The sequence below is a fragment of the Mirounga angustirostris genome, unplaced genomic scaffold (genome assembly GCF_029215605.1).
Source record: "Mirounga angustirostris isolate CCGP_5_RB_7025 unplaced genomic scaffold, mMirAng1.0.hap1 SCAF_3, whole genome shotgun sequence".
Lineage (NCBI taxonomy): Eukaryota > Metazoa > Chordata > Mammalia > Carnivora > Phocidae > Mirounga > Mirounga angustirostris.
The window spans coordinates 96,488,010-96,511,419 of record NW_026991711.1 but is presented as its reverse complement, the minus strand read 5'-3'; the positions used below and the strand labels follow the sequence as shown (position 1 = coordinate 96,511,419).

Below are 23,410 nucleotides of genomic sequence, written 5' to 3'. Positions count from 1 at the left end.
CCCAGTGTAGGGACCCACAGTGTAAATGATTACAATACAGCGTAGAACTAATACATTCAGTAAATATGCTTTGACCACCCACAATTGGCCAGCCACTATACCAAATACTGGGATGATGTGACAAATGTTTGAAGCCCCTGCTGGACTGAGAGTTCAGGGATCCTCTAGTGATCAGAGAGAGAGACGAAGTGCAGTTGGGCTGAGTCAGGGCTGACAGGAGATTAGTTCTTGAGAGAAGTCTTCATTAAAGAGATAATAATAATACCTTAACAACAAAACTGTAAAACAACCTCCATCATAGACTGGGCGTCTCCCCCTCCTAGCTGCAGGCATAAGCCAGTTTTCAGTCTTCAGCAGTGATGACTCTATCTTTGTTGGCTACATATTTTTAAATATGCCTAGCCTGTATCTTACATCAGTCTCTAAGCTCCCATGATCATATCCCCTGAAATATTTATCAAAGTCTTTTTATAAGCAGAGACCCTACTGAGAGATTTTCAGTATCAGTAGAGTGAGCAGATTACCAATGAAATTCAGAATTTGCAAATCCATTTTTGGTGGAGTCATAGACTACATAATTCAAAGAATTATTATACTGATACATCTACATCTCATATAGAATATTTTTTTAATACACTGCTAGGCCTCCAAGAAGAATGGAAATCTCAAGGCCCTTACCCTTCCAGCAAAGCTGAAAGTGGATCCGGAGTAGTGAGCAAATTTAAAGATGGGGTTGCCCTGAGAACAGCAACACTGAAATCCAGAGACCCTGTTTGGGACAGCAGCAAACTTGGGCACTGGGAATGAAATGCTCACAATAAAGCCAGAGGCCATCAAAGGAAGCCAATATAACCCGAAATTGTGAGAATCCCCCAACAGAAGCCAACACAAATCTTCTCTGAAGGAAATCCTCTGCAATTTAGACCTAGAGGATTCCTGGAAATCAAAATCAAATAAATTCAATATAAATTTCACCAAACAGACAGGGAAACAAACCATCATGATTGACACTCAACAGAAACAACAAACAACAAGCTTAGATCTCTAAGGACTTTGAATTCTGAAATGACCAAAGATAGACCATAATACAATTATGAGTGTAACACATAATTTGTAATTGCTTCCAGAAATGAAAAGAAAGTCATTTAAAAAAAAATCAAAGTTTGGGTTAAATATCAGATTACACATAAGGAAGAGTAAATTAAAACAGCACAGTAAAAGAAGTGGCCAAGAACATGACACAGACACAGAGATGGGGAACAGGAGCTAAGAGTTAAGACACATGGGAAATAGATGAGATGGTCTTACAGCCAACTAATCAGATTCCTGAAAGGAGAAAATAGAGTGTTGATAAACATGAATTGTAATGTATCCCAAGCAGGATGAATAAATAAATCTATCCCTAGATACACAATATCTGGTGAAAACACAATATCAAAACCAAAGAGAAGGCAAAGGAGCTGGGGGGGGGGCGGAGCGGGCAGAGAATACAAACCTGGCAGCAACAACAGAAGCTAGTGGAATGATATCTTTCAAGGACTGAGAAAAAAAAATCACCAAACCTAGAATTGCATCACCAGTCTCCCCAGAAAAAGCTCCTAAATAAAGAAAATGATCAGAGAGATAAGAAAAAAAAAATGACCAAGTAAAATGGTTAACATATATATAAATCTAATCAAACATTATCTTATAAAATATTAAAAAGAATAATATTGATATTGTGGGCTTACAGAAACAGAAATAAAATCCTGGACAAAAATCAGCTGAGAGTGGGTATGTGATCAGAAGTAAAATGTTCTCAGGCTCTTGTATCAAAGTAATTTGAAAAACACATGGATTGAGAAAAGCAAGCATTAGTCCTGGTTATGTTCCAGAACTTAGGTTGGATGGAGAGTTATTGCTTATGCTCATAACTTACATATATGTCACATGCCTTCTTTGGAACTCATCGAAAACTAATTTAAAAAAATAAAAACATCACTGAGGACGTATTTTGCTTTCTAGTGCACAACACAGAGAACCAACAAACCCTTTGGTGTCCCCATTCTCCTTAAAGACTCTTCTGAACTCCTTCACTTTATCTATTTACCCAGGAACATGGGCTAACCTCATGAGTGGAAAATAGAAGAGAATAATTTAGTCATACTTTTTTTCTTCTTACCTGATAACAGCATCCTCTAGATTAGCAGGGATCAAGTGAGATTTGTGCTTGCAAAATAGAAAATTAGCTACATGAAATGCATTATCAAGCATCAGCAGCTTGTAGGCAGAGGACGATTTCACAGACACAGGAATTAAAAACCCTATCATAGCTGTGTATGAGAGAAGGAGAGAGGAGCCTCATTTCATCTGTTTGTATTGGTCATTAAATATGTTGTGTGAAGGTAGTTGTGATATGTGTGTGGGAATTGTTGTGGTTCATACCCCAAGGATTGCAATCCAACATTAGCAGGTGGAAATGAGTGAGCATCAGCGGTATGTATGTTAATGAATGAGTTTAAAATATGGGTGTGTCGTGGAGGTGTGTACATCCATGTGTCTGTATCTAGGTGTGTCTGTTTATATGTGGAAGCTGATAGAATATCATATTGGAGACACATTGCATTTGTTGGGTGGGATTGTGTGTGTTGTAAAGGGTAACATATGGGAGTTTGTATGGGAAGGTATTAGAGTGCATGCATGTGTGTGTGTGGATGTGTGTGTGTGTTAGGGTATTGTAATATTTTGTTTCTTCATTTAGTCTATCATTTTAAATAATCAAATTATGTTTTATTAGGGATTTTGCTGAAAGCATCCTGGTGTTAGTGGCTTTATTCCTCCCAATATGAAAGAAATAAAGGTCTTTGTTGGATGAATAAGCTTGTTGAAACTTTTCCCCAAATATAATGAGAACATTGATTTACTTAATATGCTGGATAACTGCCCTGCTTAAAAATTTCCACAAGGAGCCAAATCCTCTCGGTTTTGGTTTTGGTTTGATTTGGTTTGGTTTCCCCAGGACTTGGTCAAGAGGAAATACCCAAAGGCCAATTGCTTGCCCACAGCAGTCTGACATTTTTTTTTCTATCACAAAAGTGACTTGAACTAATATGTAATAACATAGCCAATGTTGTTACTTGGTAGAGAACAGATGATTGAATATTTTGGTTTAATACTTAGCATTCATATTGCCAGATCAATGCAATTTCAAAGATACTACACGTAAGACTAAAATTATACCCCATTCATCTCTATACTATCTCAAAAGAAACTAGATAACAAAAGACAAAACTTAAAAAGTGAGTGGGATTCCCACCCCCTACTAACTAGCAATGTGACAGGAAAGGCCATTTGAAGTAGATGACTCGGATCACTATAAAACTAGGAAGATAAACCCACCCATGTCACAAGGTTTTCTGAGGATCAAATAAAACATGATACATGATAGCATTTTGAAACTCCAAAGGTCATTGTAAACATCAATTAGTATTATTAGCGTTACTATATGTAGTCTGTAGATGTGCAAAGATGCTAGCAGTTCTGGTAAATAGTATTCCAATGAACCAATCTTTAGTGTGCACAGATATTTCCCTCCATGAACATCATCGTTTGGACCAACATCTAGTATAATAGCAAAGTTGCTGAACCAGGAAGGCTGTGCATTCTCAAGGACCATCTCAACATCTACTGTGTGAACCAGAGACTCCATCCCTCATAATTCCATCCCATCCATGAACAAAGTTTAAGAAACATATTTCATGAGTATTGCAGGGAAAAATGATGCAACATGGTTTTATAAAGTCTTTAGTAGGAAAATCTCAAAAAAAGAACTCAAATAGTATCTGAAAATAGAAAACCCATTTGCTGTGAAATTAAATATCACACTCTTCATATTGCTAAGCAGCAAACTGAGATTTTTCCCCACTGGTAATGAGAAAAATCGAAGAGTTTGAGATTACCTGTACTTTTAAATTTTGAGTTAGATATGTAATACTTTGTGACCAATTCTAACAAAAGCAACCTTTTTATGTTGGTGGTTGTAAATGGGCCTTATCTTTGTTTTCAGAGCTGTCTTGAGCATGGCCTTGTGTAACAAATGCATGAAATCAATCCCTGACTTCCTTTTTCTCAATCAGCATGATTTTTTTTTATCATTATGTCTGTCTCCCTTGACCCAGACATCTCCTCCTTACTCTTTTTAGACCACAGCTGCACGAATAGAGATAATCTGTGGACTTGTGCACTGAATCCCAGAGACACCTCCCCTTCTTCAAGAGACTATTGAGACCATGAGCACAAAGCCACTTCTTAACTCTTTTCAGCAGTTCCTGGCTGAGGTGCACGCCCACCTGGCCATCTTCCCACTGTACCATCATCCCCAGTGGTCCTCCTTGACTTTATCCAGTTCCCCACTCCTCCCTCACTTCCTATATCCCCTCCCTGTGCCCTGGGGAACTGCCCCCCCAAAGACGTTAAATAAAGTGCCAAGGTCATACAAACACCAAATGACAGAATAGAAATTTGAATCAAGCAATCTGATTCCGGAACCCCTGGACATTTTACCCACACTTGCTATGGCCTCCACATACAGCAGATTCTCCAGTTCCTCAACATCTTCCCACTTACTTACTCTTTCATTGTAACCTGGCTTTTACTGAAGGTAGCACCTTTCTTGCCTGGAGAGTGATTGGTTCTCTCATGTTCCAGCTCTAACCATTCTCTCTTCTCACCACTGCCTTTCCAAACAATCACTTCTCCTCCTTTAAAATTTATGGCATTTGCTTATACAATCCACTTTCCCTCCTTACCACTGTCATCTCTACAGCCTTGCTGGTGCCTGAGGAGAAACAGAAAGCAGAAGAATATAGCTATGGCAGCAAGATTTAGTTGAATGGTGCTAAGGCACCAATATAAAAGGCAGAGAAATCTGAGTTCTGGCCACACCAATCCTCACTCCGATCAAGATGTGCAGGCTGCCATGCTTCTACCAAAACTCCACGGGAAATTAGAAAGACATGAAGAATCCCCAGCCCCTCACTGATACCTTCAATTTCACATATATCCTTTGCTGGTTCTGGAGAAACCAATGGAAAAACAACCTTAGTCAGATCCAAAGCATCCCTGTAGCCAACTTCAAACCCACATCATCCACTGTGGTCTAACCTCGCTAGTCTACCAGCTGAGGGTCGCTCGCCAGAGGAGTCCTGACATGACCCTGGATGACTTGTCCATCCATATGGATGACATAACTCCCGAATGTCTCAACTTCTTGATCTCATAGCCAATGATCCCCTCCTCCATCACCCCTCTACCTCCATTTGCTGCACACCATTACCAGGACAGTTGAAAGATGCCAGAAAAACAGAAAAACACAGACACAAAAGTAGAGTCCTTGAATGCACATCAAGGCTAAAATAATTTAACGTCCACAAAAGAGTCATACAGAGCTAGGCACACAGAGTACCTGTGTCTCTGAAAAACTGTAGCACTTTTAGTATTGCTCAGAGTGACCTAATGAAGGAAGACTTCAGGGAAGACAGAAACTATGAGGTACTTCTTATTCTGTCATTATCCAGCTGTGCAGTTCTTAACATGCTATTTCATCCATCTGGTTCTTGAGTCTCATCTCTGTAAAAGAAGAGGTGACCCAAAGTGGTCTCCACGTCCCCTTCCAGGTTCAGAATCCAACACCCCCTGCCATCACTGACAACTAAGCTGTATGAGCAGAACAATAAAGGAGAGACCTCTGTGTTCTGAGACAAGGTGGCTTTCAGCTGAACCATGAAGGAAAGAATCAGACAAGCTAAGGACAGAAAAGGACTTTCTAGAAGCAACATAGGGTTGAGAACACACAGGGCATTGGGTGACAATTAGTAACACAGCAAGCTTGATAAAGAAACTCTCCTCTCCAACCTCACCACGCCCTGCCTCATTCCTCACAGAAGCCATTCTGTGGCCACTCCGATGCCCAGGATCCAGTCAGTCCCTGGAGCTGGAAGCTGTGCCTAGCGACTCCCTCCTCCGGGCCTCTGGTGGCCCGCTTGCAGCCACCTTCCCCCGGTCTCCATGACCCACTGTAGACCTCTGGAACTGTGGGAAGGCCTGAGTTGCACATGAATCATGCATGTGTCAATCAAGCTGACACCAGGGCCATGCAAGGCAAGAGCACTAACAGACAACCAAGCAGCCTGGGTCTCCGGGGCCCTGTGGAAAATGCCAGGGGTTTTATAACCCTCCTCCAACAAGGAAATCAGCCCACACCTGGAGGATCCACAAAGACTGTTTAATAAGACATTTGTTTACTTCCTTCCTCTACCTCTGACAATATAATCCTTCCTGATTCTCTCTATGATTTGACTCTAAATGAAAAAGTATGATCTCACGGTTCGGCGGCGACAAGCCTGCAACACACTGGCAATCTGTCAGGGCTTCAGCATTTGATCTGCAGAGATGGAGGAGTAAAGACAAAAATATGTTCCTGGTAAAAATAACCTACCGTTCCTCCTGTCCAGGAGAGACCGCAGTCTTCTGGAGACAGTCCAAGAAGAGATCGAGAGAGAAGAGGGAGCGGGGAGTCACTCTTGTTCATTTTTCCTAAAACAAAATAAAACAAAACAAAAACTCTAAAAGCCTACTTTAATAAAGTACAGTCTTCTTTGGGTTTAAGATAATTTTAAAGCATCTTTTTAAAAAAATCTTCGCGATTAACTGATGACCCTGCATCACACCGAACCCAAGAAATTAAGTATAATTACAAAAGTGGAGGGCAAGTGCAAGGTCAAGGGTGGGCAAGGAAACTGTGTGGAAAGTCAGGGAGTGGAAGAGTAAAATGAGCAAGAAGAAATATGGTTTTCTTAGAAGGTTTGCTCTTTTGGTCCCCACATCCCTGACTTCCTCAGCATCCCTCACAGAGCTGGAAAAAAGGGATTTTGCAGGGCTGGCAGCCATGCACCCATCCCCACCCTTCACTCTTCAGAATTTTGCAGGTGCAGGTTTTTTGCATCACTGAATTCCACTTACTTATGTCCTTTTGACTCCCAGCCACCCCACCCCAGCCCCAAGTGTTTGGGAAGAGCTGGAGGGAGGGAAGGGAGATGTCAGAAGCCCACCTATCAGTTTTATTGACTATGTGGTTTCACTACTCTGATTATGGGGCATCAGCAACCAACAAAACAAAGATCCCTGCCCACGGGACTCTCAATTCTAGGAGAGGGAGGGTAAGACAATCAACAATAGTAGGCACTAAGTGAAAACAAGTAAATTATATGGTGTGTTAGAAGGTGTTAAGGGGTAAATACCCAGTAGTGCAATTGCTGGGTCATAGGGTAGCTCTATTTTCAACTTTTTGAGGACTCTGAGAAACAAACTTAGGGTTCAGAGGGGAGGGGGCTGGGGGAAGGGGTTAGCCTGGTAGCACTGGGCATTATACGCAAACAATGAATCATGGAACACTACATCAAAAACTAATGATGTAATATACGGTGATTAACATAACATAATAAAATAATATTTAAAAAAAAAAGAAGGTGTTAAGGGCTATGGATAGGGTCACCAGATAATTTATCCTCCACACTGGGATGCTCAAGAGTGAGAGAAAGCACTATTAATCATTTTACTGAAATAATCGTGGCAAATAGGAACTATCCTGGACAAATGGGGATGCGTGGCCACATCTGCCATGGACAAAGGAGAAGCAGCACTGAATGAGGAGAGTCTAGAGTATGGGTAGGAAGGGAAACCTGTAGCTATTTTCAATAGAATGGTCTGAGTAGACCCCATGGAAGAGGGGATGCCCACCTTCCTGAGCCCCCTTTTTCCCATCTATAAAAGAAAGAGGTTGGCCTAAATTAATTAAGGTTGCACATAAGCTCTAACATTGCACTGTCAATGATCCAGAACAGATGGACTCCTCTTCTCTGGTTCGCTGTAAGAACAGGAAGAGGAGGATGCTTGGGACTGATGAAGGTGCTGATCTGAGAGGCCCAGTAATGATGGTTGCAGACTGCACGCTCCAATCCTCTACCCTGATTCAGCCAGTGAATGTGCATTCTCATGGCTGCACAGGCAAAATTGTCCCACAGTGCAGGCAGCCTGTGTTCTGACTCACAAACTCATGTGGTGGCCACCATTCCAGAGGGGGCCGAGTGCTGTTCCTCCCCATGGTGATCATTGTTTTCCACATTGACCTGTCTTGTCCTTGTCCTGATGAGAAGCCATTTTGTTAGTAACATAGCAGAATGGTTGACAAAGATAGTCTAAGAAGGTTAGAGGCAGTTCTGGTTTTGAGAACGGAGGCAATTCTGAGAAGAGGATGTTTGGTTTTTGAACAAATAAGCTAGACATGACAGAGAGCCATCCAGGTGAAAATATCCCCTGACAGTTGATATGACAGTGCTCAGGAGAGCGAAGAAAAAGTCAATGCCACCCAAGGATTAAGAGCACTGGCTTAAAAGGCAGGCAAAACTGGGTTCTGATTGGCCCATCTGTTTGACCTCCATGAGCCTCAGTTTGCTTACTCGTTAATGATGGTGATAACAGCAATCTCACGGGGACTTATTAAATGGGTATGAAGTGCTCAGCTTAGGAGCCAGCACATGCCAGTGCACCTAGGTAAGGGCCAGAGCTGTTGCTGGGGTCACAGTTATGGAGCTGTTCACGTGGAAGTGACAGTTGAAGCCATTAAGTGTGAATGGGTTGGAGGATGGAGAGCGATGGAGAATGCATCAGGGGGCAGGTATAAGGGAGAGCAGAGGTCTTTGAACAACCTTGGAAAATGCTTGCATTTAGGAAGAGAAGAAAGAAGCACAAGAGACACAGACAAGCATAAGACAACAGGCTGCAGTTGGCAGCAATGTAGAAAGATGGTTTGGAATGGGGCTGCTTTGGAGAAGGGGGCTGGCATCCTCAAACACAACAGAGACAAGGGACACCACTGATGATCACATGGCCATAGAAAATACATAGGTAGTGGAAAAGCTTGGTGGTCAGTGCTGGACTAAAGAGAGCCCCCCATGATGCCCAGCACTGGGCTCTGACCTCCCTTGAGGACACAGTGCCCCCCCAGGACCCTTGGACTAAAGAGAGCTAAGGAAAGCTACTTTGAAGAGCAAATTAAATCAGCAGATGCATTTGTTCAACAAGAAGGCCAGTAAAAAAAAAAAAAATTAAGATACTAGCTGTGGTTATGCTGAGTTTAAAAGCAGTGGAAAAGGAGAAATTAAATGGGCCAGAGAAAGTTAATTTTGAGAGCAAGAACCTGGAAGACACTGGAAGAGGTGCCCTCTAGGGACTAAGTGTAGAAGTTACAATGGCCCTCAGATCTTTCCTTGCCAGCTTTGCTAAGATTGGAAATGGAATGGTATCCCCCATGATTCCAGAGCAGGCCCTGGGAACCTTGTGATCCTAGGGAATGTTTGTTGAACGAGTGAATGAATGAATCGGAATTCATGTTCCTTCTTCAGGAGACCTTGCCTTTGCCCTCTCCTGTAGACCCAACCCTCAATGTCCTTCTTTGTACTTCTCTCAGCTAGTTTAATCCTCCACACCGACCCTTGGTCTCTCCCTAGATTTGGACCTTTCACTCTGGCCAGGTTGGTCTTTCAGACCACAAGCTTGCCCACTTTATGCCTTTGCCCAGATCAGTCTCTTGACCGGGATGTCCTGTTGATCCCATGCCAGACAAAATCCTTTGAACTTAACCCAAATCTCAACTGCTCAGGCAGCATGCTCTGGCAGGCTTCCCCATGTGCCCAGCCTACAGCCATCGCGCTTCCTCTGAATTTGCCTTTGGACTTCATTGCCTTGTATTGACGGGGATATTTTCATGTGTGCAAGCCTAAAACCACACACTGCTAGGATACTCCCGGGGGGTCACATGAAGGCAGCTATGTCTGAATGCTCCACAGAAGAGGATCAAAAGCCTTGTGGCATTCTTGGCTCATTTAAGACTTTGTGCCTGAGCCTGTGTAGAAGGGACACCCAGATTGCTATTCAGACTGCATACACTTAGAGTCTGCTTCACCAATTACTTCAGCAATTACTATGACCATGTAATAAATTACCCCAAAATTTAGTGGCTTAAACAATGACAACATTTATTTTGTTCACAAATCTGCAAATAGGGCTGAACTCCACAGGGATATTTTGTCCCATTCTACTCTGTAACAGATGGGGCAGTTTCCAGGCAGGAGTTAGAATCATCTTCTGAAAGCTCACTCACTCACATGTCTGGGGTCTGGGCTGGGGAGGCTCAAATAGCCAGGGACTGGAACAGCTGAAGTTTTTCAAGAATTTCTCTCTCTACATGCTCTCTCCATGAGGTCTCTCCAGCAAGGAAGCTTCAGGGCTCAGATTTCATACCTGTTGGCTCAGGGCTCCCAAGGTACACGTTCCGAGAATGAATAAGCCAGGGTTCAAGGGAACGGAAATAGACCCTACCTCTTTTTTTTTTTTTTTTTTAACTCTTGATGGTAAAGTTCAATAATACATTGTAAGAAGAGCAATTCGGATGGAATAGATAGAGTGTGGCCATCTCTAGAAAATACAATCTGGGGGCGCCTGGGTGGTTAAGCGTCGGTTAAGCGTCTGCCTTCAGCTCAGGTCATGATCCCGGGGTCCTGGGATCGAACCCCGCATCGGACTCCCTGCTCAGCAGGAAGCCTGCGTCTCCCTCTCCCACTCCCCCTGCTTGTGTTCCTGCTCTCGCTGTGTGTCTCTGTCAAATAAATGAAATCTTAAAAAAAAAAAAAGAAAGAAAGAAAATACAATCTGCCACACCTACCTCTCTTCTTTGGTCAACATTTTGACCTCTCTTCTGGTTCCATTTCCGTTTTGATGGCAGCCTGGTTACTCCCAGGTCTTGATCTTTGCCTCAGTTACCTGCCAATAGCTTTAAGGCATAACAGCTTGAATTTGGGGTCAGAAGGAAGCAAAATGCTATCCCTTTCTTGCTACTTGCCTAATCTTTGGCAAATCATTTCATGTTTCTGATCTTTACCTCTCACCTGGGCAAAAATGAGGATGAAACTGCCTCATCATGTCATTGTTCTCAATAACCAATACCATCTTTTCTGTCCCTCTTGCTCTTCCACCTGGCCCCATGCAGAGCTGAGACCTCCCTCCCATGCCTGCCCTTGGAGACAGCCCCTTTCCCAGCCCCTCCAGGCCTTGTGAGAAAAAAACGAACAAAATCAATCCTCAAATAAATACAAATAAGTGTGTTCACCCCACAGGCAGTGCCTTCCCATGATAAACTACTTAAACATGTGCTAATGATGAAGAGTTGACTCTCCTGATGCCAGACGTTGGAGGCTGAGGGTGACCTCGGTGCCCCCATGTTAATTACTTCCTTGACTAACTCCAAAAGACACTTATTAAATTTTGAAACTCTCTGCTTATAAGGGCTCAACCAGTACAGCTGATGTCTCTTTCACTTTCTGAATCAAGGAATGAAACTACCAGCCAGGGAAGAATGGGTCTTACTGAGATGGGGGAAAGCAGACGGAATACGTTAAAAGAAAGCCATTACCCAGACAGCCGTGGAAGCTGCAGAACACAGAGGCAGCTCCACAGAGCACCAAGAGCCAAACGGACCTGGGTTCGAATAAATCCTCACTCTGGCGCTTGGGAGCATCGTGGTCTTACACAGTTTACTTAGCATTCCTTGCACCTGTTTCATCCGTGAAACACGAGTGTGATATCTACCTTCTAGAGTCGGTAATAGCTATATTCTTCCAATGTAGTGCCTGATCCATAACATTTGGGCAATAAAAGGCAGTCACCACTACTAACACACTTACAACTACTAGTCATAGTATCACTACTCTGGCTGAAATGTCAGCCTAATTTGACAATGCCCCATTATTGTTTTGTACCAAGACAGCCAACATCAGACCAAGGCAAAGGCAAATATAGCAACAACAGGAAGGGGTGACCCTCAAAAGTCTGTTTCGGGGTCCTCGTGGTGATGTCAGGGCTTTTGTGTCAACTTAGGTCTCCTTCCTAAGCTTTGTCACCAGAAAAATTCTCCAAATCAAACCAAACCACGAACTAAACTTGAATCCCAGCTCTGCTGTCTCCTATCTGTCCAACTTCAGACAAAAGAAAAACTATTTCAGCTTCATGTTCTATAAGATGGAGATAGTAATACCTACACCACATGCTTATTTGAGAAATTCAGTGTAGCATGTCTAAAACGCCCGATTTGCAGGAAGGTCAGCACAAATAATTGAGATACTCTTTGAACTCAGAACGTGTTCAAGCCTCTCCAACCTAGGGCAGAAGCATGTCCTGTAATAAACACATTCCACACATGACCGTTATCCACTCCACACGCACATTCACATACACACGCACACTCACACACATATACACATGCAAATACACACTTTCACACATGCACAATCACACATGTACATATGAACACACAGGAACACACTCATACCCACACATACACATTCCTACACATTCACACACAGACACATGTATGCATGCGCATAGACACACACACACCCACGCACTCAAACACATAGGCCTCTCCTAGAATGGGGGCCCGTTTTACTCCACAATTCTTAAGTAATCGCTCTAAATAATCTTAGAGGAGAAAGCAATTTGCATCTAGGACAGAATGTAATTCAGAGGAGGTTATTCTCCCTCCATCTCTTTGGTCATAGTGTCTTTCACACCAGGCTGTGCAAAGTATGGACTATTTTCTGAAGCTGTTGAAGGATTAACAAATCCAGACTGATCACACTTTCCTAGGGACTTTCATAAGAACACATATTTGGGTCCTACCACGGATTTACTGGATCAGAATATACAGAGTTGGAGTCCGGGGATCTATATATTTTTTTTAAAGATCCCTATATTATTCTAATGATCAATCAGATTCAAGGAGCACTTATTTGATTCTTGCAATCCCTCCATGCTGCCTTCAGATGGAATCATTAATCCATTTTATAGATGAGGAAAATGAGGATAGGTGAGGTTTAACGAAATGACAAATCAGTGACTATCAGAGACAGGTCCAAAATGGTTTTTGACCACCCAATCGTCCTTGCTGGTGATCAGCGGTGTGAGTGTGGAAAAATCACTTCAATTCTCAGGACTTTCATTTCCCTGTATATCAAATGGACAGAGGACGCCAGTCTCCTTCCCCCTATGGAAGCATGGCAAGAATGACATGAACTGATGTGTAGGAAAATAACTAGACACTTCACATATAAATAGGAGATGCTGTCATGATTTAAATGCAGGAACCAGAATTTCTCCAGAAGTTAGGGTCTCAGCTCTCAAACAGATTCCTGGGCAGAGAGTTTCTATCTATTTCTATCTAGTGGACCAGGAGTGGACACTTGATCCAGAGTCTTCACTTGGTGTGAAGAGCAATTTACAGTTCCTTCAAGTGACTGGAATTCATGATACGGTGACTAAGGTGGCTCCTGTCCCCTGCCTTGTACACTGGGGCTCTGACGAAGCCAATCTGCTAAGAAGGAAGAAACAGCCATGTAGCCAGTGAAGCAACGGTGACAGGGGCCAAATAAAAGTATTCCTGACAGCTCTTCATGTTTGCTTCCTGTCCATCCCTGGGCCTCTGCACATTTCTGGAAACACTCCATTATCCTTCTAATCAATTCCCATTTTGTGTCCCAGCTAGTTCAAGAGAATTTCTGCTACTGTCATCCAAAAATAGCTCTAACAAATACAGGTACCCAATCACTTTAATAAGTGCTTTTGCTAGAGAAAGACATGTATCATATGACCTCACTGATATGAGGAATTCTTAACCGCAGGAAACAAACTGAGGGTTGCTGGAGTGGGGGGTGTGGAAGGGATGGGGTGACTGGGTGATAGACAGTGGGGAGGGTATGTGCTCTGGTAAGCGCTGTGAATTGTGCAAGACTGTTGAATCTCAGATCTGTACCTCTGAAACAAATAATGCAATATATGTTAAGAAAAAAAAAAGAAGAAGAAGAAGAAGGTAGCAGGAGGGGAAGAATGAAGGGGAGGAAATCGGAGGGGTAGACGAACCATGAGAGACGATGGACTCTGAAAAACAAACTAAGGGTTCTAGAGGGGAGGGGGTGGGAGGATAGGTTAGCCTGGTGATGGGTATTGAGGAGGGCACATTCTGTATGGAGCACTGGGTGTTATGCACAAACAATGAATCATGGAACACTTCATCTAAAACTAATGATGTAATGTATGGGGATTAACATAAGAATAAAAAAATTTAAAAAAAAAAATAAGTGCTTTTGCTGATGATAGAGACAGTATCCAAGACAGAGGCCACGTGTCCTTGCTCGGCAGCGGCGCCACAGAGGCAGGGCCCTCTCCCTCCACACGATCGCTTCCCTCGGGATGTCTCCCTACCCCTGAGAGGTAGAGAAGGCGAAAGGTTCTGCTGTCTTTCTTCACAATAATGACCACGTTGCCATCTGCAGTGATGAGGACCATCATGTTCTGGAATCTTCTTTCAAAAAGATGTAGAATGGCTTCTTGGCAATTTGAATTGTTTGGCCAATCCAAAGGCAGGCAAAGGAGCTAGGAAATAACTTTGGGGTTTATATGACTTCACGAAAGGCAAATCTATTCTGACTTCTGTTTGTAGCTTAAAAGCCATTACTTTTCAAATCCCTGATAAGAAAGCTAAAAGAAAAAAAGAAAGAAAGAAAGCTAAGAGCTATTTTTGGTTGGTCTATAGTCAGGGTACTGTACTAAGTAGCAGCTTTTTTGAATTAGTCTCGCTCCTGAATCCATTTTATGTCCCTAACCTTCCTTTGCCTTTTTCCCCCCTTTCTTATTTCTAATATATGTTATTTTGTTGCATTTTAAGCCTCCTTAAATCCTTTCTGGACCAAGAAGCAATATAACAAAGTAAAAACAGATTTCCCCTTCGTTATCAGAAGAATTCTTCCACTTTTATGTTACACACAGGCATGTAAAATGATGGATAGTCAGGAATAAAATATTTAGGCTCAGTGCTCCATCAGTCACTGCAAGGCGTTTATTATGTACTTCTTATGTACAAGGAATTGTAGGGACTACAAATAAGTGTAACAAACAGCAAGAAACTTCCAGAGGAGCCCAGACACAGACGACATTTGCACAGGAAGGAAAAACCATCCAGAATGCAAGGTCACCAATGAAAGCGATGCTTTGATCTCAGGGCTGGGGTCCAGAGAAAGCTGCAGGAAGGGGAGGGATTAAATTGGGCTTTGAGAAATAGAGACAATTCTAATATATGAGGAAAGATACAAGAAAACAGATAATAACTTAGAGCACAGGAAGGAGAGAATTACAATCTCAGGAGAATGGCATATACTTGGGCTTCTCAAATTTGAACATTAGAATCACCCTTCACCCTTGTGAAGGCCCAGACAGCTGAGTCCCACCCCCAGGTTCTGATTCAGCAGGGCTGGACTGGGACCCGAAAAGTTGCATTCTTGACAAATTCCCAGCTGATTCATTTGCTGCTGGTTAGGGACCCACACTCTGAGAAACACTGATCTAAACAAGAGGGCTCTCCACGCCGCATTTCAGATAAGACTTGTAATGGAGGTTCCTGTTTCAAAGCAGTGGGAATAAGAGGGAAAGCCTGCTAGGGTCCACTTTGTCAGATGCCCCCTCAATGCCACGAGCACCGCCATGTGTCCCTGTCACCTTCCTGCAGACTCCTCAGAGCCTCTCCCTCCCGTGTACCTCTCACTGTCCTTAACTACAATATTCACAGCTTGCAGGGGTATGAAAGAACCAAAGTATGTTGGCCTTCTCCTTCCTGGTCTTTTGCCACTTGGGAGAGATTTGCCTCCAGCCTGAACCAGACTACGTCCTCAGATGGTTTTCTTTAGCCCTGCACACATGCTCTTCTCCTGTGCACATCTATATTTTCATCAAATCCTTCCCACGTGCTGGTACACATCCCTCTGACCATAAGCACTGCTCTACCCCCGGGCCTCAAAGCAGCTGGGCCCCAAGGACACAATACTGCAGGGCGTATGACCATGGCCTACAGGGTAAGGCTTCCCGAATCCCACAGGTGCTTTTCCTCCTGACGAGACAGAGGGCCATGCAACTGACTTAAGAGTCAGATAGTCACTCGGCCTCTCACCACATAGTGTTTGGGTGATTTTAGAAGATCACTTGCTAAATGTCCTCAGTTTCCCCATCTTGTAAAGAAGATAAAATGGTACAATCCTCATTGTGACAATTTGAGATAATGGGATCTGATCCAACATGCGCCCAATAAATGGAAGCAAGTTCTGGGATATTCCACTGTTCAAGGTCATATCTTTATTACCTAACAAGTATTTAGTAACTGCCCTCTCTGTGCCCAGTGCTAAATATGTATTTTAGTTGAAAAGATAAGTGTCTGACTCTTGTTTTTGGCTCAGGTCATGATCTCACGGTCATAGGATTGAGCCCCCCTTGGGGCTCCAGGCTCAGCACAAAGTCTGTTTGTCCCTCTCCCTCTGCTCCTCCCCCCACTCCTGCTCTCTCTTGCTCTCTCAAATAAATAAATAAAAATAAAATCTTTTCCTCTTACACTGTTGGTGGGAATGCAAGCTGGAACAGCCACTCTGGAAAACAGTATGGAAGTTCCTCAAGAAGTTAAAAATAGAGCTACCCTAAGACCCAGCAATTGCACTACTAGATATTTACCCCCAAAGATACAAATGTAGTGATCCAAATGGACACCTGCACCCCAACATTCATAGCAGCAATGTCCACAATAGCCAAACTGTGGAAGGAGCCGAGATGTCCTTCAACAGATGAATGGATAAAGAAGATGCGGTCCATATACACAATGGAACATTACTCAGCCATCAGAAAGGATGAATACCCAACTTTTACATCAACATGGATGGGACTGGAGGAGATTATGCTAAGTGAAATAAGTCAAGCAGAGAAAGACAATTATCATATGGTTTCACTCACATGTGGAATATAAGGAATAGTGCAATAGGGGAAGGGAGGGAAAACTGAATGGGAAGAAATCAGAGAGGGAGACAAACCATGAGAAACTCTTGATTCAGGGAAACAAACTGAGGGTTGTGGTTAGGGAGGTGGGGAGGGGGTAACCAGATGATGGGCATTAAGGAGGGCACATGATGTGATGAGCACGGGGTGTTATATACAACTAATGAATCATTGAACATTATATCAAAACTAATGATGTACTTTATGTTGGCGAATTGAATCCTGAACAACCAGGGGGAAAACTGCAAGCAGTAAGGCCCTGCCAGAGGAACCAGCTCAAAGCAAAAGGAAAAGAACACCTTAAATAACTTTCGGTCATAATGACAATTTTGTCAAGGATTGTTATTATAAATAATAATAGATCTGTGATTGTTTGGGTACCTACCATGTCCCAGGCATATAAGTTTCATACATGAATTCTAAACCTTGTGACAGCTGGGCAAGGTCAGTATTATTAAGTCTATTTTATAGAAGAGGACACTGAGATTCAGAAGGAAAATTCCTGCCAAGGTCACAGAGCAGAGGAATGACAGGTTCATGATTAGGTCTATGTGACTCCAAATCCATGCTGTTTCTACCCCATGCCACCATGACTCTCCAGGGCCCATTAACCAAAAAGATGTGTCAGGGCCCACCAGGGGGCACAAAGGGAAGCCTAGCCCCCACCCCGATTCAGCCAAGATGGTCCAGATAGTTCTATAAAAAAGAATCCAGTGAAGATTCCATTGTGGGCTAGAAAGACAGGTTTGTAGCCACCACTCGGCTTCTCATGTCAGTAGTACCAGACCTTAATGAAGATTTTTCCTTGTGTGACCACTTTTCTGTTAGTCCAAAAATGCAGCACAGCGGTCAAGATAGTGACCTCTGAAGTCAGAGCACATGGATTTAAATCTTTACCCTAGAAGCTATGTAAGCTTGAACAGTCACTTACCTCCCTGTGCCTCAGTTTCTTCATCTGTTAAGTGGAGAAGAGACTAATAATAGAACTATCTTCATCAATTTGTTGTGAAGATTACTATATGTAAATGCTTAGAACATCCAGCCAACGGTAAGCAGTAGAGAATTGTTAACTATTATAACTATTATCAGTGAATCAGTGCTAATTTGAAAGGCTGCCTCTGATATTCCCTATACCCACCTATTTACCCAGCCCCAGAAATTACGATCCAAAAGGATACAACAAATATATTACCTCATTCTCTAGCAGCCAAGTCTCTTGAAGTCAATTGCTCATTAATCCTCTCACTCATTAATTATATCAGTCAGTCAGTCAAGATTTATTGAGCACGTCTTATATGCCAGGCAAAGTTCTAAGTACTGAAGATACAGGGATGAATTAAGGGAGACAAAGTTCCTGATCCCATGAAGCTTGTATCTTACTGGGGGAGACAATAAACAAATATAGATTATGTGAGTGATTCGTGTGGGAAGACAAAGCAGGATAAGTAGATAGAGAGTAGAGGTGGTATCACATAGAAAGACCACAGAAGGCCTTTCTGATTAGGTGATATTAGAGCACAGACTTAAATGAAGTTAGAAAGTGAGCCCCCTCCAAGATGTGGGAAGTGTTCTCCAAAGGGAGCAAACCCTCAGTGCAAAAAACATTCAGTGCAGTTTCTTGGAACCCTGTCAGGTTCAGGGAGTAAAGGAGATCAAACGAGGGATGTGGCCAAAGAACAGATATTACAGAGCTTTGTAGAACATAAGGCATGGGATTTCTAAGTGTGCTAGGAAGTTACTAGAGGGTTCTAGACAAGAGAGTGACATGATCAGATTTACCTTTTGAAAGATCTCTCAGGCAGCCATGGAGAGGAGACCGTAAGAAGATGAAAAGTGGAAACAGGGAGATCAGACGGGAGGCCTTTGCAGCAGTCCAGATGAGGTATGACCAAGGTCACAGAGCAGAAGAATGACAGAGGTGTGCCGGGTGGTCAAGATAATGGGAATAAGAGGTCAGTTTCTACACATGTCAAAGAGTAGGAGCCATCAGGACTTGCTGACACATTCAGCTGTGGATGAGTGAGAAACGGATAGTCAGTCACGACCTCAAGGTTTGGAGGACTCTTTAGTGTAGGTCTTCAACCCATGGAACAGAGTGCTCACCTAGGGAATGAAAAGAGACAAAGAAGGTGGTGGACTAAGCCTTGGGACCTTCTCACCTTTAAAGTTCAGGAAGAGGATCCAGGTCCAAGGGATCCAGGGAGGAAGAAGTGAGCCAATGGGATAGGCAGGGATCTAGGGAAGGGGGTGACCTACACGCTGTGAGAAAAAGAAGCTTTAAGATAGAAGTTGTAAAGGACTATTTCACATGGTGCTGAGAAACTGGTTAAATAAGATGAGGAAGGAAAATGGAGCACTGGATTTGGGAAAGTTTGAGCATCATGCCCTTGAAGAGAGCAGTTCCCTGCTGCATCAGAGGTGAAAGCTTGCTGTAAGTTAGCAGAAAGGAGGAGCTCAGGAAGTGTTAAGCATACTTTGAGAAGTGGTGTTGTAAGGCAAAATAGAGTGAGAGCTGGAAGAGACGAGAGATATGGGAGTTGTTATTTAAGATGGGAGATCGGATGGCAGGTTGTAGGCTCTTGGGTATGATCCAGGAGAAGGAAAAAAAGAGTGTTAAAGAGAGGAGATTAGTGCTGAAGCAATGCCCTTGAGTAGGGGAGAATGGATGGAGCTGGAGAACAAGGACAGAGGCCAGGTTCATCTGTACATGAGGCAGCAGAAGGCAGGAGACCAGCACAATGGGCAGCAAATGTGGGTCAGAGGACCTTCCTAACAGAAATCTCTTCTGATAAGGAAATCAAAACCCCCAGACACTGAGAGATTTTGTAATGAAATCTCTAAGTTAATGGCAGAGCTAGTTATTGGCAAAACCACCCTCAATCCCCCATGAAATTACACTACTGAGTATCAACCCACTAGAAGATATGTATTCCTGTTTCTGAACCCCACTGGATTCTTCCTTACAGTTTCATGGGTGTTGTTTGGGGGTTTTGTGGTGGTTGTTTTTTTTCCTTTAGTGATCTGAATTTCCCTTGAAATCTTTGGTCATCTGCCAAGCACTAATATAATGAGAAGTTTGGAATTGTGCCCTGAATGTCCACTTACAGAGATTTTAACCCCCACCCCCCTCCACTGACCATGCAAAAGGAAAAAGTATATAAATAAAAAAAAATTTTTTTAAACCAGTATCCATTGGATCCACCTACATTTTTTCACAATGAGGTCAAATGAGCCCTGACTTCAGACTACAGTGCCCAGCAGAGTGCCCTGCCCACAATGAATGTTTGTTGAAATCTATTGAATAAATCAGTGAACCATTTATACTACAAGTTGTTAGAATTTCTGAAGCTGAGCTAATTCTTTCTCAATACTGATTCTAATGTTTCAACTGTGAAATCAACTTACCTAAGGGTGGGTTCTTTTCACATTTTTTTGTAGACTGAAAATTGAACAATCGCTTGTGAATGCATGGGCAGATAATTTCAAATCACTTAGGCCCAATGATTGGTGCCCGGCCTTAAGAATAAGGGTTAACTGCTATTTTATCATCAGAAAATAACCAATTTAACCCCAGGATAATTAAACCAGAATATCATAAAGACCAAGGGTCAGAGGTCTATGACATGCAAGTTTCACATGGCACCCAAGGGTCTCCTGCTCATCACAGAAGAGACCAGCCAGAAGTAATCACCTGTCACCTTCGGATCTCTGTCCTGCTAACAAGTCCTGAGCCATTCTTAACTTCAGAAGGCTACCCACCAATCTTTGCTACTGTTGTAATTGATTATCAAGCCATGAACTTGTCAGCCTTCCCCGATGTAAGCCCTTCATTTCTCAGGAGTTAGGGAGTATGTCACCTTCATTCCTTGCATGCAGCATGGGGTGATGTCCAGGGCAAAGGAGAGGCTCTCTTCTGCTTTTTTTCCTACTCTAGCTTTATTGAGATATAATTGACAACATTGTGTAAGTTTAAGGTGTACGATGTGATGATTTGATACATTACAAAATGATTACCCGAATAAGGTTAATAAACATGTCCATCTCACATGGTTACCATTTTTGTATGTGTGATGAGAATTCTTAAGACCTATCCTCTTCACAATTTGCAAGTATACAATACAGTATTGTTAACTGTAGCCATTATGCTATCTATGTATTACATCTCCAGAACTTATTAATCTTATAACTAGAAGTTTGTTCTCTTTAGCCAACTTCACCCAACTCTCCCCACCCACTCCTGGCAACCACCAATTTACTGTTTCTATGAGTTCAGTTTTTTTAGATTCTACATATAAGTGAGATCATACAGTATTTCTCTTTCTCTGTTTGACTTATTTCACTTAGCATAATACCCTTAAGGTCTATCCATGTTGTTGTAAGTGGCAGAACTGCCTTTTGTATGACTGAATAATCTTTTATTACATACATCACATTTTCTTTATTCTTTCATCTACTGACAGACACGTTTCCATGCCTTGGCTACTGGTAAAAAAAAAAAAAATGCTGTAATAAACATGGAGTCAGATATCTCTTGAAGATAATGAATTCATTTCCTTTGGTCATATACCCAGAAGTGGGATTGCTGGATCATATGGTAGTTCTATTTTTAATGTTTTGAAGAACTTCCATAGTGTTTTCCACAGTAACTGAACCAATTTAGAATTACACCAATAGTGTGCAACCGTTTCCTTTTCTCCACATCCTTGCCAACCCTTACCTCTTGCCTTTTTGATGAATATCCATTCCAACAGGTGTGAGGTAATGTCTCATTGTGGATTTGATTTGCCTTTCCCTGATGTTTAGTATTGTTGAGCATCTTTTCATGTACCTATTGGCCATTTGTTTGTCTTCTTTGGGAGAAAAAAGTCTACTGGTACTTTGCCCATTTTTAATCAGATTATTATTTCCCCCCATTGATATGTATGAGTTCCTTGCATATTTTGGATTTGTAAGATATGTGATTTGTAAGATATGTGATTTGCAATATTTTCTCCCATTCCAGAAGTTGCCTTTTCATTGTGTTGATCTCTTCTTTTGCTAGGTAGGAGCTTTTTAGTTTGTTGTAATTCCACTTACTTATTTCTGCATTTGTTCCTTGTGCTTTTGGTATCATATCCAAAAAAATCATTGCCAAGACCCATGTCAAGGAACTTTTTCTTTATGTTTTCTTCTAGGAGTTTTATGGTTTCAAGTCTTATATTTACATCTTTATTCCATTTGAGTTGATTTTTGTGGACATTGTAAGATAGTAATCCAGTTTTATTCTTTTGCATATAAATATCCAGTTTTTCCAACACCGTTTATGGAAGACACTATCTTTTCTCCATTGAATATTCTTGGTTCCCTTGACGAATATTAGTTGACAGTATACGCATTGGGTTTCTGTGCTCTCGATTATCTTCCATTGATCTATGTGTCTCTTTTTAGGCAGTACCATATGTTTTGATTAGTATATTTTGTAATACAGTGTGAAATCAAGGAGTATGATGCCTCCACCTTTCTTCTACTTTCTCAGAGTTTCTATTAAGAATCTTTTGTAGGGGCGCCTGGGTGGTTCAGTCAGTTAAGCATCTGTCTTCGGCTCACATCATGATCCCAAGGTCCTGGAATCGAGCCCTGCATTGGGCTCCTTGCTCGGCAGGGAGTCTGCTTCTCCCTCTCCCTCTCCCTGCCGCTCCCCCTGCTTGTGCTCTCTCTCTCTCTCACTTCTCTCTCTCTGTGTCAAATAAATAAATAAAATCTTAAAAAAAAAAAGAATCTTTTGTGGTTCCATGTGAACTTTAGTTTTCTTTTTTCCTATTCCTATAAAAAAAAATACCATGTAATTTTGATAGGGATTACATTATATCTATAGATGACTTTTGGGAGTATGAACATTTTTAATGATATTAATTCTTCAGATCCATGAACATGAGATATCTTTCCATTATTTATGTCTTCTTCAATTTCTTTCATCAATGTCTTATAGTTTTTAGTGTACAGATATTCCATATCCTTGGTTAAATTTATTCCCAAGTATTTTATTGTTTTTAATGTTATTGTAAATGAGATTTTTTTTCAGATAGTTCATTGTGGGTATAAAAATGCAACTGATATTTATATATTGATTTTGTAGCCCGCAACTTTAAGGAATTTGCTTAGTAGCTCTAGCAGTATTTAGTGGAGTTTGGGGGGATATTCTATATATGAAAAATAATATCATTAGCAAACAGAGAGGTATGTACTTCTTTTCCAATTTGGATGCCTTTTATTTCTTTTTCTTGACTAAATGCTCTGGCAAAGACATCCAGTACTCTGTTGAATAGGAGTGGTGAGAGTAGGCACCTTCTCTTGATCCTGATTTTAGAGGAAGAGGCTTTAATCTTTCACCATTGTGTATGATGTTAGTGGTGGAATTGTTATATATGGCCTTTATTATTTTGGGGTACATTCCTTCTATACCCAATTTTTTGAT

The 23,410-nt window shown here is 42.0% G+C and overlaps 1 non-coding gene across 1 annotated transcript; it reads left to right on the top strand.

The window, feature by feature from the left end:
* The first annotated feature begins 8,983 nt into the window (after positions 1-8,983).
* On the top strand, positions 8,984-9,074 carry LOC123840108 (small nucleolar RNA SNORD88). The gene has a single exon (XR_006789918.1). It is a non-coding gene; the product is annotated as a small nucleolar RNA SNORD88 (small nucleolar RNA).
* The last annotated feature ends 14,336 nt before the right edge of the window (positions 9,075-23,410 follow it).